The following is a 20291-nucleotide window of genomic DNA, read 5'->3' as shown; positions in this document are numbered from 1 at the left end:
TTTATTATTAGAATATAACAATCTCCCCACCCTTTTTTTAAACTATTATTATACGCAGTCATTAGAGACAACTTGTCTTCATGTGGGGCTTGTAGAAATGTAACTGAATGATCATTGTGCATTTAAGTGGAAGCAAATGTGAGAAATTGAGCTCTGATGTAGTGTTTAACAGTGTTTGTCAATGAATATTTCCTAAGAAGAATTTTTCAAGCCCTCTTGAGCCCTAATAAGATCATGCCCTCTATTGAGAAAGCAAAGAGTATGCATAATACAAAAGAAGCAAGCATCAAGAGAGGAAACGAAAGAAAATAACTGTATTAATTATCACAATATGAAATGAAAATAGCCTATGCTCAATCATATCAGTGTTTTTTTTAAAAGGTCACTTTTTGATATATAATAAAATGCTATGTTATAGGAAATCAAACATTAAAACTTAAAATCAAAACAATAGCAATTAAAAAGTTCAGAGTAAATCAGCCAAGGTCTTATTTAAATACGCTAACTGAAAAATATACCTGACAGCTATTTAATCACAGTGGTATTTAACAGAAGAGACTACTCAAGTACAGTGGTCCCTCGATTTTCGCGGGTTCGAACTTCGCGAAACGGCTATACCACGGTTTTCAAAAATATTAATTAAAAAATACTCAAACTTTCGTCCGCCTTTAATAAATATTTTTTTTAATAAACTTTAATAAATAAACATGGTGAGTAATAATCTAAATGGTTGCTAAGGGAATGAGAAATTGCAGTATAGGGGTTTAAAGTGTTAAGGGAAGGCTTGTGATACTGTTCATAGCCAAAAATAGTGTATTTACTTCCGCATCTCTACTTTGCAGAAATTCGACTTTCGCGGGCGGTCTTGGAACGCATCCCCCGCGAAAATTGAGGGAACACTGTACTTTCAAATTTCTGGTCCCTTATCTCCTCAATAATGAGAAGGTCTAACTCAGGGGTATACAAAGTTGGCTCTTCTATGACATGTGGACTTCAACTTCCAAAATTCCCGAGCTAGCATGATTGGCTCAGGAATTCTGGGAGTTGAAGTCCACAAGTCATGGAAGAGCCAACTTTGCCTACCCCGGTAACTGAATTCAATGACGTTTAGTTTTAAGCACCATATGCATCCATAAGACTATACAGTATATTAACTAGTATTGGGCAGCTTATGTAAAGGTTCAGAATATTAAAGTAGCTGTTTGGTAGGTGCAGAACAACTAGTTTATAACTACTAGATCCCTCTGTCACTTCCTTCTTTTCAATTTATATGTATTATATTCAATCCAGATTTTTTAACCAATTAAAGCTGTCCAAAATTCCATATTCTACAAAAATCTCTCTCGCTTCAACTAGAAGATATGTGTGATTGGGGTGTGTGTGTGTGACTGTTAAATCTAAATGGTTTTTAAAAGCCTAATACCTGTTAGTTTTTATCCTCTGCCAATTTAGATTTCACATTAGGCTGGCCATCACTACATGTCATGAATCAATCAATCAGTATTCCAGCAGTGAGAGAAAATAGCCCTCCATTTCATCATTTCAGTGGTTAAAGTTGCAGAGCACCAACTCATTGTGGAATAATGAGGATTCAGAAACAGATTTTTTTATTGAGGTTTAAACCAGGAAACTAAATTCATAAGTACACAGCACAAGAAAAAATAATCATATTGCTCGCTACTCCCACTCAAATTTTAAAGGGATTTGATTATCTGATAATCATTAAAACATGCTTTGCGATAGATTAAAATTAACATATTAAGCATAGAAAAATTGTGACTCTTTGACCATTTTAAGTAGGGCAGGGCCACAAGAGCTGCCGAATCCTGTATTAATTGAAAAAGTTAGGTGCTGTATGTAAAGATAGAAGTCCAGAGAGCCATGCCATAATCTTTTTCATGTATGCCCAAATATTTTTAGAATCTTGCTCAACCTTGGCATCTGGATGACAGATGGAAGGGAAACAGCAACAACAAAAAGGTCAAGTCATAATCACATGTATCCCAAAAATGGTTGCTCCTCAATAAAACCACAGCCATCTCTAAGGCAAGTAGAAAACTACAGGCAAGGATGGCTTGTAATAGGCAGACAAATCAACATGAAACATAAGTGAGGCCACAGACTGATCCTGATTCAACAAGAATTCATTGTAGACACTCGATTGGGATGTTAGTTATGTTTGTTATGATACTATCGTTGAGAAGTTATCTTCAGGGACAGAAACAAAAAGGATGCAAATGACCAGCTTCTGCAAAAAGTATACATCCTTCCATTCCCCACCATCCTGTCAGAGCTGAAGAAGCTTCTTGGATGAGAAGCGAAACACCTTCAAAGAAAAAACAAGAAAGCCACTTGCCTCTGGAAAAAAAGTACCCTTGGGACAACCATGACCTGGATGACTGAGAATCAGGGGTGAAATTCAATTTTTTCCCCCTTACTGGTTCTGTGGGCATGGCTTGGTGGGTATGGCAGGGGAAGGCTACTGCAAAATCTACATTCCCACCCTACTCTGGGGCTAGCCAGAGGTTGTATTTGCCAATTCTCAGAACTACTCAAAATGTCCACTATTAATTCTCCAGAACCTTTAAGAACCTGTTGAATCTCTATGGACTTTTATCTATAAATTTGGGTGAACACTCTTTGAATGGTGTGGGAGCGGGAATGGTTTTCCAGAGAAAAAAATTACAGACTACAGGAACCAGGAGCACTACTCAGGTGACCCTGAGGACACAGATAAGCCTCCAAATGCTTCAAGGGATGCAAATGGACAGCTGTCTGCAAGGAGTATAAACCCTTCCATTCCCCACTGTCCTGTCAGAACTGAAGAAGCTTCTTGGATGAGAAGCGAAACTTCTTCAAAGAAAAAGCAAGAAAGTCCAGTTGCCTTCAGAAAAAAGCATATTTGGGTCAGGGACAGCAGTATCTATACCTTTATAACCTCACTGCTCTCCATAATAGCACCTTGTCCAAGACATGCAGAAAGACATGAAATGGTGATAGGTTTAAAAAAAATCTAACAAATGAAGACTTACTACAGCTCAGCTTATCCAGGAAGGAGATCCTGGATAAGAACACTGGTTAAGTGGCCAATGGTTCCAAATCTTTTAAAATGGAGTCAACCCAAGATAACTTTGGGTTATTGATCCCTTACTGTCACAGGGATGGAATAGACAAATGGGCGAGAGTTGCCAGTAATTAAAGTAATGCAGATGCACTGAACTGAACATAGAACTGAAATGTTGACTTTAGTTTCTGAAGGGGGAGGGGGAGCCTCTGACCTTCAGAATCATAATTTTTTTTTTAAAAAAAATATTTGTTTTAAAAAAAATTGTGCATAAGATATGGTACCAAAGGATTGATGTCTTATGTCTGCCTCAAGAGTGAAAGCTTAATAAAGAACAAAGTCTTCTAAGAGCTGGGAATAGTGGAATAGTGGAAACATTAAAAGCAATGGAAACTGCAGTTTAATGTTTCCAAATGTAAAATAATGCACTTGGGGAAAAGGAATCCTCAATCTGAATATTGCATTGGCAGTTCTGTGTTAGCAAAAACTTCAGAAGAGAAGGATTTAGGGGTAGTGATTTCTGACAGTCTCAAAATGGGTGAGCAGTGTGGTCGGGCGGTAGGAAAAGCAAGTAGGATGCTTGGCTGCATAGCTAGAGGTATAACAAGCAGGAAGAGGGAGATTGTGATCCCCTTATATAGAGCGCTGGTGAGACCACATTTGGAATACTGTGTTCAGTTCTGGAGACCTCACCTACAAAAAGATATTGACAAAATTGAAATGGTCCAAAGACGGGCTACAAGAATGGTGGAAGGTCTTAAGCATAAAACGTATCAGGAAAGACTTAATGAACTCAATCTGTATAGTCTGGAGGACAGAAGGAAAAGGGGGGACATGATCGAAACATTTAAATATGTTAAAGGGTTAAATAAGGTTCAGGAGGGAAGTGTTTTTAATAGGAAAGTGAACACAAGAACAAGGGGACACAATCTGAAGTTAGTTGGGGGAAAGATCAAAAGCAACGTGAGAAAATATTATTTCACTGAAAGAGTAGTAGATCCTTGGAACAAACTTCCAGCAGACGTGGTTGGTAAATCCACAGTAACTGAATTTAAACATGCCTGGGATAAACATATATCTATTGTAAGATGAAATACAGGAAATAGTATAAGGGCAGACTAGATGGACCATGAGGTCTTTTTCTGCCATCAGTCTTCTATGTTTCTAAGTGGAAAAAAGGACAAAAGTTTTCTTCTCATCGTTCCTATCACCCATCTCCTCCCACATATGACTGTAACTTGTTGTTTGTATCCTTAAGATTTATATTAATATTGCTTGTCTCCTGATTGCTTATTGACCCCTCTGACAATCATTAAGTGTTGTACCTCGTGATTCTTGACAAATGTATCTATTCTTTTATGTACACTGAGAGCATATGCACCAATGACAAATTCCTTGTCTGTCCAATCCAGGGATGGCCTGTTACCAGAATGGTAAGGTGCTATCTTCTGGTAGCGATTTTCACAGCTGTACCTCCCTCACATGCGCGAATCCACATACATGTGAGAATTGGCTTCTGCGCCGCAAGCGAAATATCATGTGAAGACGCTCACACGAGTAAGATTTTACCAATTTTCTGCTTCCATGCATGCGCAGAAGCACAAGTATCAGCAGAAGGCACCAAAATCTCACTCAGGTGCGCATCCTCATGCAAGATTTCACTTGCTGCGCATGCGCAGAAGTTATATTTTGCACTGAGGGACACCACATGCCCGCCGGGTTCTATTCTATTCTATTCTATTGACAAAAAATGCCCTGATTATGCAGTAACAACCTGTCCAAGCTAACCATAAAGATATCTTTGGGACCAGAATGTCCATAATTAAATGGTATGACTGCATTGGTTAGCAACAAGAATTCCTGTACTATGGCGGCGAGCATTAACCGAATCCCATGGTCGTAGTGCAAGGCAAATTCCTGACAGCTTCCCACAACCAAAGTCAGTTCCAGGCTGGTAGGCAAGTAAGTGGCTGCTGCTGATCAGGCAGGGAAGAACAAGGATGTTCAGAGGAAGGTACCAAAAGGATTGGGGGAAGTATGCAAGGGTGCAGTGCAAGTTGGGGAGATTGCATGAGAATGTGGCCAGAACCAAAGAGGGTGAATTAGTGTGTGAGGGGAGGCATGAGAGGCGCAGCATAAGTTAGCAAGAAACAATCACTGAATAAACAGTCCTAGATCATTCTTAGAGTTGGATAGTAATTGAGTTATTTACCAAAACAAATTGATACAATTACAGAAAAAAAAACCCTCTAAGAAGCTGCTGAGATCAAAAAAAGAAGAATTTACTGTAGCCCCACCTTTACTATATACAGTACATATACAATTTCTGCCAAAAGTTCCCAAAACTTGTGGGACTTTGTGGAACACAATCACATACAAAACCGATATATGTGAAACACAGAGCTTATGATAAAAATTATTTAATTCTTTCTTGTATAAAGATATTTTAAATATATTTTCATCTTATTTAGGGGGCCTGAACAGCATTCATATTCAATCTTAACTTTAGATCTTCATTTCTATCATATATGATAGAAAAACAATATTAAAACAAAGAAGCAAACACATACACAGAGAAAGAAAGAGAAAACCACTACTGTATTACCTTTCCCACACAATTACTTAAGAATCTTTATTACTGAAAATTTGCTTAAGCAGATTCCAGAAAGATTTGTTTGATTTTATCTAACCTGATTTAACAGCTACAACAATCAAGATGCCCTCTGTAGTAAGAAATTTGCTGAAATCTTCACTATTAATTTTACCCTTTATCTTAAATTAGAATGAGTAATTTATCCTCCAGAATAAAATAAAATAAATTACAGAAAATATGTCATTTCATTATGTCAAAGATTTCATTTCAGCTGTCAAATAAAACTGTATAAAATTCTTTTTTCTTATTTTAAATGTTACTGAAAATATAAAAACAACACCTGTATTATCAGTATTTATCTGTTAAATCAGGAATTTAAAATTTCTATTGGATGCAAGGTTACCCCTAGGGCTCATATTAAATGCTAAGGACTAAACTCTAACAGTAGACAAGGCAGAGAGATTTTCAGATGAATTATGCATTGTAAGGCTTAAGGCCTATTTTGCCCTCTAAAATCTTCTATCCCTGGTACAAATAGGGCCCCATAGTTTTGCTTCCTCTTGTACTCAGGCCCAATAATAATTTCTGGCTGTGCTGTGTTAATTACATGTGAATAATTGGTATTATCATTTTCAACACTGTACTATAAAGGATAGGTGTCTGGAAGGTGGGAGATAAGGAGGGACAGTGACAAAATTTGTATGACATTATGAACTCTCATCCCTAAACATATGCATGAAATGTAATGGAACAAATATGAAATGATTTTAGCTGTATGTAATGAAATAAACAGAGATCTATAAAAACCATAACCCATTCTCTCATGGACAGAGATGTCCATTTTTCTCCCATTTGCTTAGTCAGTTGGGAATTTGTCATAAATTTATTACAATACAGGAAAAATGAGTTTTGAGAATAGTTTTCTGAGTCAGTTTATAAAGATATTTTTCTTCACACAAATACACACATACAAATACTGTACTCATCACACCCAATATATTATATGAAAAGCAGAAGAGGAATAAGAATCAGTAAGACAAAAATTAAGAGAAGTTAAGAAAAAGAAAATACAGCTAAAGTTATTTCATTCATTGCATCTCTTCACATCTTTCTATCCTTTCATCTACCAATGCATTCTAACACCTCTGCATTTTCTTTGCCTCTTTTCATTTTAAAATTCTTTACTATATTATTTGCAATTACCCTTTCTCAGCATACATTCTATGCTGTGTCTCTGTCATGCTCACTCTTCTAGCATAGAAATATAGAAACAGAAGATTGACGGCAGAAAAAGACCTCATGGTCCATCTAGTCTGCCCTTATACTATTTCCTGTATTTTATCTTTGGATGGATATATGTTTATCCCAGGCATGTTTAAATTCAGTTACTGTGGATTTACCAACCACCTCTGCTGGAAGTTTGTTCCAAGCGTCTACTACTCTTTCAGTAAAATAATATTTTCTCATGTTGCTTTTGATCTTTTCCCCAACTAACTTCAGATTGTGTCCCCTTGTTCTTGTGTTCATTTGCCTATTAAAAACACTTCCCTCCTGAACCTTATTTAACCCTTTAACATATTTAAATGTTTCGATCATGTCCCCCCTTTTCCTTCTGTCCTCCAGACTATACAGATCGAGTTCATTAAGTCTTTCCTGATACATTTTATGCCTAAGACCTTCCACCATTCTTGTAGCCCATCTTTGGACCCGTTAATTTTGTCAATATTTTTTTGTAGGTGAGGTCTCCAGAATTGAACACAGTATTCCAAATATGGTCTCACCAGCGCTCTATGTAGCAGGATCACAATCTTCCTCTTCCTGCTTGTTATACCTCTAGCTATGCAGCCAAGCATCCTACTTGCTTTTCCTACCGCCCGACCACACTGTTCACCCATTTTGAGACTGTCAGAAATCACTACCCCTAAATCCTTCTCTTCTGAAGTTTTTGCTAACACAGAACCTAGCATCCATACAATAATAAATTTCCTATCCTAGAGCTGTTCATTTTATCAGTCCACCCAACGTAAATTTTTCATATATTTCACTAGCATACATTCCATACATTTTTCACTCTTTTCCTAATAGCTTCCATACTCTTATGCCCACTTTCCATCCTTTCTATTAAGAAATTAATCTAATAGAAGACAACATATATGGCTCCGACAGCTGGATCTCCAGCATGGAGTTCAGGTTTGCTATATGCTTGTTATTGGCTGCATAGTAACAGGGAGGGGGGGTATGGTATTTGGATTGGGGAAATGAGCTGGTGAGGTGAAGTCCCATGACAACTGGTTTGCTCTCAAGAATTAGTGTGCTGCTGAGTGGAGTTGTTTACACTCTGCCAAGGCCAACTGACCTAGGACTCCAGATGGGGGAAATACCTGAAGATGAGCTTCACGCATCACATTGGATGTTGACTTAGTCCTGGACCCTGGTGGGAAGGATTTGGGGAAACTTTCAATCTGTAACTTTCATGCATTTTGAATCAGATCTTGTCTTACTTTCGCTGCTATCATTTCAAACTCAGCAAAAGTACTCTTCTCTATCTCAATGGCGGTTGAGGGTTGCCTGATAGGTCCAGAGTTGTAGTCATTGGTGCTCTCCAACCTTAATTGATTAGTTGTAGCTGCTTAGATAACATCATCAGTGCTATTGAGTATGGGCAGTGATGGGCTCCTATGGGAATGGACAGGAACGCAGTTCCGGTAGCAAAATTTGGAGCTCTCCCCCAGGGCACCCAATTAGCACTGAAAGATGTTGAAACAAAATGCATAAGCCACACCCACAGTGTGGTAGTAAAAGTTTTGCTGGCCCATCACTGAGTATGGGTTTCACTATTTATATACAGTAGCTGGTATTAATAGGGGTACGGTTTTCTCTTCAATAGTTCCGTGATTAGAGTACAGTGATCCCTCGATTAGCGCGGGGGTTACGTTCCAAGACCTCCCGCGCTAATCGATTTCCGCATTATAGTGGTGCGAAAGTAAAAACACCACCTGCGCATGCGCACCATTTTTTTCATGGCCGCACATGCGCAGATGGTGGAGTTTGCGTGTGGGCAGCGGGGAAGACCAAGGGAAGGTTCCTTCGGCCGCCCAACAGCTGATCCGCTCCGCAGCGCGGAAGCAGCGAGGAGCCGAAGATGGGGTTTCCCCGTTGCCCAGGCAAAGGGGAAACCCCATCTTCGGCTCCTCGCTGCTGCCGCGCTGCGGAGCGGATCAGGTGTTGGGCGGCTGAAGGAACCTTCCCTGGGTCTTCCTGCCGCCCAGGCAAAGGGGAAACCCCAAGATCGCTTGCCGCTTGCCTTATTGCAGCTTGGAGCCTTGCTTCGCCTCCTTCGCTGCAATACGGCAAGCGGCAAGCGGCAAGCGATCTTGGGGTTTCCCCTTTGCCTGGGCGGCGCTGGGGCCATGCGGAGCCGCTCATCTAGGGGGGCATGGACCGGCAAGGTGCCCTCCGCTCTCTCTCTTTCTCTCCCTGTTACCGGTGTGGTATAAGAGAGAGAAAGAGAGAGAAAGGAGGGCGACTTGCCAGTCCACGCCCCCCTGGATGAACAGCCTCGCATGGCCCCAGCGCCGGGCTCCGCTGTTGCCTCCGCCCCCATTCGGCTCTGCAGCTGAGAGGCAGTAGCTACGTTCACTCCTTTGTCCTCCCCAGCACCTAGTGTCCGGCCCCATGCCACCTCCAGCTCCCGGTAACACACCCGACCTCTACTTGCAGGAGGGGGGGAGAGAGAAGGGAGGAAGAGAGTGTGAGAGAGGAAGAAAGACAGAGAGAAATGATAGAAAAAAGGGGAGAAAAAAAGAGAAATGAGAAAATGATTGAAGCAGAGAATGACAGGAAAGAAAGAGAAAGAGACAGAGAAGTGACTCTTGGTGATGACGTATGACGTCATCGGGTGGGAAAAACCGTGGTATAGCAAAAAAAACCGTGGAGTATTTTTTAATTAATATTTTTTGAAAAACCGTGTTGTAGCGTTTCGCACTAATCGAGACCGTGCTAATCGAGGGATCACTGTATTCTTTTATGTTTAACTGTTTGTCTGATGTTAATCCTACTTGATTGTTGGCTGCTGAAGGAGATGTGTCCTAGTCTTTTTATTTTCTTCTTAGAAAACACTGTATTTTATAGATAATTCTAGAGAAATGAATCTAACAAAAAACTAACAAATTTTATTGGATAATATTGAGACTGATTTGAAAGTGGATTTAAAAAGGACTAGCTACAATAATGATTTAGAAAAAGATAGCACACTTGAATGTACAAATGAAACCAACTGATGTCTTCGTAATTAAAGGAGATGCACAAGTAACAAATCTTTTCAAGTTAACAAGAGTAACGTAGATAACTTACCAATTTTGGGGTTAAAGAAAAACTTGTTAAATATTTAAAGAATATTCTGCAAAGGGACTAAAGGAGTCAAAGGAAATTTTAGGACATTATTTGAAGGGATTAAAATTCAAAATTATTAAAAATAAAAGGAAGGAATATCACACTGATTTATTTGCTCAAAGTTAAAATAGGTACATTGTTATCTCTAGTAACTCTTAATGGATTTTGCTGACCAGAACTGAGCAATGAGGCTTTACGGCATGTTTACAGATAAAAAATGGAATATGGGAGATCATTTGTTGTATTTTATGTAAAGGTGATAAATTACTAAAATTGTTCATTCTTGTGATGAAGGGGGGTGGGTGTAATTTCTTTAAATATTTTTTCATTTTCTTTACTGCATTATTTTTTTCTTTTTTATTTTCTGCACTTCCTTTTTACTTTCCTTTTCTTAGTTTGCATTATTTTAATCTTTTTAAATTGCATTTTTAATTTAATCGAAGTTAAATGCTTCCCCAAATTTCTGATCTTCTTCTTATCATAATTCAATGAGGGGAAGCATAGACCTACCACCAATTTAGGAATCCTTATTGTCATACATGCAACAATCTGGATTTATTTATTAGATTTGTATGCCGCCCCTCTCTGAAGATGCCATTAAGTTATGCTTTTTTACAAACATTTCATAATTTTTTAAAAAATAAATTACCATATTTTTCAGAGTAAAAGACACACCTCCCCTCCCCCCCCCCCCAAAGAGGGTGGAAATGTTGGTGCATCGTATACACCAAATACAACCATTTTTGGCTTCTCAGAGCTCCACCTCTGCATCCCATTTTTGCAAAAATTGGGCCCATTTTTGTGAAAAACAGGACACGCAGAGGGTTTGGGAGGCCTGCAGACTGCTCCTGGAGGCTGGGGAGGACAAAAACTTTTTTCCTTACTTATCTCTTCGAAATCTTGCTGTGTCTTATACACTGGTGCGTCTTATAGTCCGAAAAATAAAGTATATTTTCATGCATGTGCTTATCAATTCCACTCTAATAGCATTACATTTTCATTCAAACCAATCACATCCTTTTCCTTTAATTTTCATAAGCACACAACATATTACTTCTACTTCCATAAATTTTGTTTTTGTTTTCATTAATTCTTATTTTTCATAAGTTCTTTTCACATGTCAAGTTCCTAATCTTCCATATGCCATGGTTATCAAGAAATGGACTCACAAATATTGACCTGCACTCACCCATCACGGCTCTGATCAACTACTGCATGCATCTGTGGATCTGTATATGTATATGTGTATGTATGTATGTACGTATATAAATAATTTAAATTAGTTTGAGCTATATTTCATTTTTCAGCATATATGATTCATTTAATTTCTTTTTCTTATTGCTTCTCATTTCTTTTCTGTACTCAGCATATCACTGATTCCCCTAAAAGGGAAGAGCGCGCTAAGTATGTATGTTGCACTTAATCATTTGACTGAATGACTGAAAGACAAGGTATAAGATTTCAAACTAAATATATCTGCTTCAGATTTTATTATGCAGTTTATTCATCACAAGAGTATTAAACACAGAAGGTATGCAAGCTTCGGTAATAGTTTAATTTCAGGGAGAGAAAGCACAGCTATGAATCCTTTTAAGTATTTGCCCAACCAATCATTTCTGAGAAGAAGAGAGCAAGATATTTTATTTTAGTTGAGTAACTCCGCAGATTCTGGTCCTGTAATGGTAACAGGATAAACTACAAAAAGCTTTTTTTTTTAAGGATAAAGGATAAACTGCAATGCTATCAAAAGAGGCTACTGAAACCTTAATTGGTTTGTAGATTGTAAGTACCAGAATCGCATGTTTCCAGCAACATTACATTTCATCACTGAAAGACACGCCTGCTATGGAGATGGATGTTGGGAGACGATCTGTGCTGTCTATAAGCAATCTGAGAATGTCCTGCATTGCTTGGGATAGAAAATAATTCCCTCCAGATTATGTCTCTGCTGCACAGAGAATAACAGCCTTATAATATCACCAAAATGAGATCCTCTCAAATGCTGACAACCTACATCCTGAAAACACTGGGTCTAGAGTTAGTCCAAAGGATGTCACTAATTTGCAACTTTCAATGTAGCTGATGGGTCTTTCCAGCCTCCCCCCCAATGGCAGAGAGACCACCTCATATTTCATATGGCCCCTTCTCATTGAGCTCCTTCTCTCTGGAATGGACTCTCCCCTGTAGATCATTTGGAATCTGATTTCACAAAGTTAAAAAAGGGTCCCTTCTTTTTTTCAGAATGAAGCTGGAAGAATCGGATTTTATAGTTGCAGCACTCAACAGATAATTTAGATTATCGTAGAAATGGCATCCATTGAGCTGACTGCTTTATTTATGTATATACATGTGCTTATCATTTGTTAAATTTGTATTACTATTTCCTATACCAGTGATAGCATACCTATGGCATATGTGCCACTTGCAGCCATATCTGTGGGCACCTGAGGCATTGCCCTATGTCAGCTCCAGGGTGCATGCATGTGCTGGCCAGCTGATTTTCAGCCTTCTTTTTGGCCATTTTTGCTCTCCCCAAGCTTCCTGAATCCTGGAGACAGGGAAAAAAAGGCCCAACAGGCCTACCAGAGGCCTGGCGTCCAAAGGCTTCAGTGAGGCCTGTGCGCATACAAGGGGGCAGCTCAGGGGGGGGGGGTTGTGTGCATTCACAGGGGGAAGCATGGAGATTGTGCACATGTACGGGCAGAGGGCATTGCATCATGGGTGTGGGTACGCATGTGCATGCTATCACACTTGCACGCACCCTTTTAGCACCTGAGCCAAAAAAGATTCACTATCACTGTCCTATACCATTATTGTAGTCCTTAGCTTATTGTGGCAATTGGGACTGGGACTGCTATTGCTCCATGACATGGTTGTCACGGAGCACGGATATTGTATGATCGTGTTGTTAGAAATTGCAAATTGCAGCAGTACAGATTGCTGTCGTTAAGCAAGGACCGCATGAATTGTTAAGTGAGGACTCACATGATTATGATTTCTGACTTCCCCACTGACTTTGCTTGTAGGAAGCCAATAGGGAAAAATGGAAACCACAATACCACGATCCCATCAGCATACCAGAGTTGTCAATAAAGATGCAACCTTGACATGGGAATACAGGAAGACAGGAGAAGAATAGAGGAGATATGTCTTAAGTATCTTAAGACATCATCAGACAGAGTAAAACAGTTGAATTACGAAGGGTTTTTTCCCTTCAGAAGCAATGGATGATCCAAAAGAGAGGAAAATAAATGTAGAGGCCTGGCAAAATAAAATACAATGTAAAAAAAAAAAAGATGCAAGAACTCAACATGTTGGCCATGAAGGGAAACAGAAGAAACATCAGAGAGAGAGGACTTAACAGAACAGACTGAAGAAAGAAATGTTGATGCACAGTACAGTAATACCTCGTCTTACAAACTTAATTGGTTCCGGGATGAGGTTTGTAAGGTGAAAAGTTTGTAAGATGAAACAATGTTTCCCATAGGAATCAATGGAAAAGCGAATAATGTGCGCAAGTCCAAAACTCACGCCTTTTGCCCATTACTGCCGGCATTAGGATCCTTGTTCGGGGGGTAGGTAGCAGCGGGGGTGGGTGGTGGATGTGACATTCCCGGCGCTGCTGCTGCTTCTGAAAGGGAAACCACCGCCACTGCCACTATCATCTTGTCCTGGCCAGAGGGATGGAATCCGCCGGGGCGGGGCTGGAGCAGAGGGGTGGCTGAGAAGGGGCTGGTTCGGTGAAAGCGCTCCCAGAGAAGGGGAGCGCTTTCTCCAAGCGCTTCCAGAACGCCTGCCCCGCCTCTCCTGCAGCCCCTTTGCTGACAGCCCTGGACGAAAGTGCTCCCAGCGAAGGGGCTGCGAGAGGGGTGGGGCAGGCGTTCCGGAAGCGCTCGGAGAAAGCGGTCCCAGCGAAGTGGCTGTGATAGCACTTTCTCCGAGCGCTTTGGGAACGCCTGCCCTGCCCCTCCTGCAGCCCCTTCGCTGACAGCCCTGGACGAGGCATCACTGTATTAGCATAAAGCTTAGTATATAAGTAATTGTACTAGTGTAATAGGTAATATTAATAGAATACTGTATACTGATTAATAATAGTATGTAATACAAACTTCAGAGTAATAGTAATTGAAGAGAGTAATAGCAATTGTCATAGTACTATAATAGTGATAGCAATACAAAAGAATATGGGAAGCACATGTATATCACTTTGGTATGTTTGTTTTTATACCCCTCAGCCCCAAAACTCCAATCCTCATAGGAGTTATAAAGAAACCATCTGTCCAGAATCCAGTGCTTTTGTCTCTCTCTTGAGTCTGGGTTAATCCAATTGGGCATGGTTTTTTTTTAAAAGGGCTTGTGACAGGGACGCTGCGGCACAACTATGAGCAGGCTGTGATGACCAGAACTATGAGAACACACATTCAGCAATGTTGCAACTTTGAAAAGACACTCCATAACTCAAAGTATATCTACACAGCATTTAGATATAAACACACAGCAACCCTGCCATCTAAAAATAGCAATTTTTAATTATGTTTTTACTTGGATTTTGGATACTTTCTATACTTAAGACTTATAAGGTAAACTAAAAATATAGTATATAGGCCTCAAAATAAAATTAATAAAGTTCTTGTTTCGAGGTGATGAGAATTCATGACATTAATTAGCTAATTTTTAGAAGACATCCGGGGGCTATACAAAATGGTTTGAGAGTTGCACATGGCCCTATATGGCCTGTTTATGCATGCATCCTGGTTTATTAATTCAAATGTTTGCAACACAGGCATTCCCGGTTTATTAATTTAAAATATTCACAAAATAATGTTTGCAAAAATGTTTACAAACTTATTTTTGAACAGTAAGATAAAAGTAAGGAAGTGACACATTCCTGTTTAATGTGCTCAATCTCCCCTTTTCTTTAAATAATATATGCAACTCTGTCTTCTTTTAAAAAAGAGGCGATGAAGGCATAATTTTCCTTACAGGAAAACATTTGTCTTATGCAACAGATCCCCAGTATTTTTCATTTGTTAGCAGCAGATCACCAATTTATCATTGGACAAAAGATGTAATAAGAACATGGTCCAAGGTCTACTTGTGTATGAGTGAATGCATTGATTAGTGGCATCACAATACCTTAAAATCTGGTAAAAATCAGGTTGATATATCAATTGATCATCATCTGCCTGGATTGTGGAAGTTTCCTTTTACAGCTGATTAAATCTGCAATGGAATACATAATCAAATCACTATTTCAGTAATACAATTTTGCCCTTAGCAAAACAATGCAGGTTATACAATGCTAATAAATCTCCAGCTTGTTAGAACCCGACTGCTTAAGCTTAACCATCATAAAGCTTTTTTTAATTTGAAAAATAAGTTTAAATATGAAAAGTGTATTCGAATTGTATGTAGGGAGAACAGAACATATTTCAGGAGCTTGTTGTAACCAACAATAACAATAACAACAATAATAATATTCCTAAGCCCCAGCTGTTAAAATACTACTACTAACAAATCTTGCTCAAGTTCCTTTTTTAAAATTTTCTTGGCATCGATATCAGAATGTCAGTAAATTCCCAACAGAGCAGCATCCAGGAGGAAGGGCAAGAGGGGGTCAGAATGATGAATCACATGCATGTCAAAAGGGGGCAGAACCTATGTCACTATACCACCAGATGGACTACCAGCAGAAGTATGTACAATATTTGAAGAAACATTAGGAATCATAATGTTGGAACTTTCTAATGAGTTAATACTAGAAACCACCTTGTTGCTTTTCAACATTCAAAACTAGACAGATCTTGGAAAAACCTACTGGCTAAATGTACAGTGAAAGCAACATGAAACGTTTTAAGTTATACTAATAGACTGAGATCAACAACCATCTTGGTGTTTTGGGAATGAGCCACCTATAGAGCAAACTCAAAAGTATAGATTCTGAGCAATCACGCACTACTTGATTTCTCCGTCTGATATTTTTTCTCTCTGTAATTGTAAACACAGACATCCAAGCTTCTTACTTCTGTCCTAACAGTCAATCACAGTTTAAATTAGAAAATACATGCTGTGGGCAAAAAAATGGAAACACTTGACTTTTTGGCATCATAATCTTTGAATATGTTCAAATCAATCAAAACTTTTTATTTTAATGTTTGTTTGTTTTTTTAATTCTGTTATTTGATATGCTTTTTTAAGCTACCTTTTTTTTTTTACAGAAATTTAAGGAAATTGGTTATAACCTTCTAGAAATGGCAGACCTCTCAGATTTTTAAAGAGGCCAAATCGTTGGTGCTCGAATCACTAGTGTAACAGAAAGTGCCCGAATGTTTGGCGTTTTAAGAGGTAATATCTCAAAAGCAATGACTGCTTTTGAAAGAGAAGGGAAAACGTCCTCAGCCAAGCCCAGGTCTGGTCGAAAGTCGAAGTTGTCTGAGAGAGACAGTCAGACTCTAAAGCGAATTGTTAGAGCAGATCACAAGACCACAGTTCCTAAAATCACTGCAGAGCTCAATAGACACGTACAGAACCCAGTTTCCACAAAAACTGTTCGAAGAGAGCTTCACAAATCTGGATTCCACGGAAGAGCTGCAATTAGAAAACCTCTGCTCTCAAAGACAAATGTTTCAAAGCGTTTACAGTGGTGTAGAAACCACCAGAAATGGTCCCTTGAGCAGTGGCAAAATGTGATTTTCTCTGACAAATCATCCTTTACCTTTTTTTCCGACCTCTGGCGTGTTTACGTTTGGAGACAACCAAAAGAATCATTTCATTCAGACTGCCTTCTCCCAACCGTCAAACATGATCAGTGATGATCTGGGGTGCTATTTCTTGGCCAAGGATTTCCCTTCATGGAAGAATTAACAGCCTATTTAGGACTTTTGGCCAACAAAATTCATCCTATGGTTCAAGAACTATTTCCAGAGGGGGATGCTATCTTTCAAGATGATAATGCACCAATGCATAGAGCAAGAATTGTTAAAGAATGGCACGAGGAACACTCTAATGAAGTTCATCATCTCATCTGGCCACCACAATCACCAGACCTCAACATTATTGAGCATTTATGGTTGATTTTAGAGATTCAAGTAAGAAGTCAATTTCTACCACCATCGTCTCTAAAAGAACTGGAGGGTGCTTTAACTGAATGGGCTAAAATTCCTTTGGAAACAATAAAACATTTTTTAACAGACATATTATTGTCAGTAGCAGTTTTGTCTCCATCAATATAAATTTTCTTTTAACTTCCAGATAACGTTAAAACACAGACAGAAATGTTAATTCCATAATTTGTATGACCAGATTATAGTTTGGCTTCTTAATTAAACTGAATATAAATATCCAAACAGCAAAAATTGCCCATAGGAATATTATCCAGTGATTTCATTTTTAAAAATTCCTTAATTTATTAAATTTCCAAAAAGTAAATGAATGCTTATATAATTTAATATTCAACATTATCTGTATTTTAGAAAAGCTGTTTCAGTTCCGTAACAAACTGTGTACAGAAAATGAAATTAACATTTAGATTTATTAACTAAATTTTGCTTAATTAAATAAACTGTGCAGCTCATTTTTTAATATTCAGAAATTATTAGAGTTAATAGTGTGGAAAGGCTTCATAAAAGAGATAAGAAAAACAGCTATTAAAAAAATAAGGAGGTACAGGAGTAAAGCTTACTATTTCACATCTCAATAATAGACTGCCCAAAGCATAAGTTGAATAAAATGTAAAATACGTCTGCATACAACCAACAGGAGGAGCTAATGTTTACAAAGCACATGGATTTTAAAAATCTACAAAGTCTATTGTTAAAACAAAACACAGAAGATGGGGCTTTTCACTTATTCATAAACATTTCTTAAGAGTTCTCTAATGCTGCACTATTATGAAGGGTTTTATTTATCTGTTCAATATTAATTTACTATACCCCCCCCAAGCAAACAAACAAACAAACAAATAAACAAAAGGAAAACATAATTTCAGTGTTAGAATTTTGGTGCCAGATCACTAACCTTAAAAAAAGACTTGTTCATTTACAGGTACAATGTCACATCGCTTTGCACAATGTAAACAAAAGACAGTGGCATGCACCCCAGGCTAAGGATGTCAGCATTTTTCGAACACCTTTCTGGCTGTTGCATTTTATAGTGATGCAATTTGACCTACATTTCAGTGGCCAAAGACAGAGGGAGATAGAGAAAAGGAGATAGAAAAGACAGCAGCGGTGGTGTTGGTGGTTGTAGCTGTGGTAGGAAGATGTGTGCAACACACACACACACACACACACACACAGTGAGAGAAAGACAAGTTAACAGTGGGGAAGAGACTGAAATTGTTTATCCACCAACCCACTAACTGGGATTTTAACTGATGCTACAGAGGATATAGAGTGGGAACAGAAATCCTTTTTAAAAATTTCAATGATAAAAAAATAATTATGACATCACACATGCGAACAAACTAAGCTCATTAGTAATGTGGGCAGCCTCCTACCCAGATCCTCTTATATTTCTTGGTGACCTAAACCTATTTCATATAAACTGGACCCTAAATGAATGTACAACTGAACCCATACGTTTAACCCTTTACAATGCTCAGTCTAGGGCTAGATCAACTAGTAACAGACAAATCTAGACTTAACAATTGTCTTGATCTCATCTTCTGCAACATTCCACTTACGGACTACAAATTAAAAAAAACCTTTTCCAACAGTGACCATAGCATGATTGACTTTTGTCTCAATATGTGTCATTATAGAAACCACCTCAAAGATGGGATATCCAATTACAATTTTAAAAAAGCCAAATATGATATTACAGACACCGACCTCTCACCTTTTGTTTGGCATACAGTATTTTCTGGCAGTAATACTGCCAAAGACTACTACAATATATTTTTGCTTGAAATCCAAAGACTCATTAAATTAAATGTACCACTAATAATCAACAAAACCAAGAAAAATAAATTATCCATAAAAATAAAGCTTACCGGAGTCTGCGGATAGGGGCGGCATACAAATCTAATTAATAATAATAATAATAATAATAATAATAATAATAATAATAATAATTGGAGCTTATTTTTAATAATAATAATAATAATAATAATAATAATAATAATAATAATAATAATAATATTATTAAAAATAAGCTCCAATCCAAAAAAAGATCTCTTTGATGAAAAAATAAAACAGGCTATGTTGCAAACTTTAAAAGCCACTGCAAAAATCTGTGTCACCAAATAAACACTGAATACACCAATTATCACATCAATCAAGAAGTAAATCTTCTATGCACAAAGTCCACACGTACCTTCTATAACTTTGTGAACAACTAACTCAAAGACTCAAGATCCATCTCACCCCTTAAAGGAGTGAGTGGTAAAGAATATAAGGATGGAACAGTTAAAGCCAACCTCTTTAACACATTCTTCAGCTCAATCTTTGTAAACAGCAATAGCTCATGCCCAATAATTCCTAGTCGTACCACAATCAATTTCAACGATCTAACACAAATCGATTTTACAGAAGATAACATTAAAAAGGCACTACTCTACCTAAAACCATCTCTATCTATTGGAACTGATGGACCATGTGCATACTATTTAAAAAAGCTCTGCACAACCTTGGCTGAACCTCTAAGCATCATGTTTTAAAAATCATTCAGGACTAGCTCCTTACCCAACCTATGGTCACTAGCCACAGTCATCTCTATCTTCAAAATAGGAGATCTAAATAACATTGAAAATTACAGACCAATCTCTTTGAGTTGAGTCATCTGCAACCCAATCTCTTTGGGTTGAGTCATGAAATCAATCATAAACCAATCCATTACACTCCACATAGTAACTTATTCTCCAACAAACAATTTGGTTTCAAAAAAAAATTCTGTAACCTGCATCTCCTACACTGCAAAAATATATGGACCACTTAACTTGATCAGGGTAAAACAATAGATGCAATTTACATAGACTTCTGTAAAGCCTTTGATACAGTAGTATATGACAAACTACTTCTGAAACTAAAATCCTATGGCATCTCTGGACCCTTACAGGATTGGATAATCACATTCCTGTCTAACAGACAATAAGTAGTCAAAATAGGAAGTGTTCCAATTTAGTTAAGAATTTGATGATTGATACTATATTGTATTGTATTGAAATTTGAAGGTATTGATTTTGTATGTCTGTAAAGTGGAGAAAACATTAAAAAAATATACCTAAAAATAGGAAATGGCATA

The 20291-nt window shown here is 38.0% G+C and overlaps 1 protein-coding gene across 1 annotated transcript in view; it reads right to left on the bottom strand.

Annotated features, from left to right (window-relative positions):
• ATXN7 (ataxin 7) overlaps positions 1-20291 on the bottom strand; it is a 123511-nt gene that overhangs the window by 83499 nt on the left and 19721 nt on the right. The window contains exon 2 of the mRNA XM_070738157.1: positions 15186-15272. The gene's annotated coding sequence lies outside the window, so the exon portion shown is untranslated. The remainder of the gene's footprint in view (positions 1-15185; positions 15273-20291) is intronic.

Source organism: Erythrolamprus reginae, chromosome 2 (genome assembly GCF_031021105.1).
Source record: "Erythrolamprus reginae isolate rEryReg1 chromosome 2, rEryReg1.hap1, whole genome shotgun sequence".
NCBI classification, from domain to species: Eukaryota; Metazoa; Chordata; class Lepidosauria; order Squamata; family Dipsadidae; genus Erythrolamprus; species Erythrolamprus reginae.
Note: the sequence above shows the minus strand (reverse complement) of the source record. Positions and strands in the feature narration are given on the sequence as shown.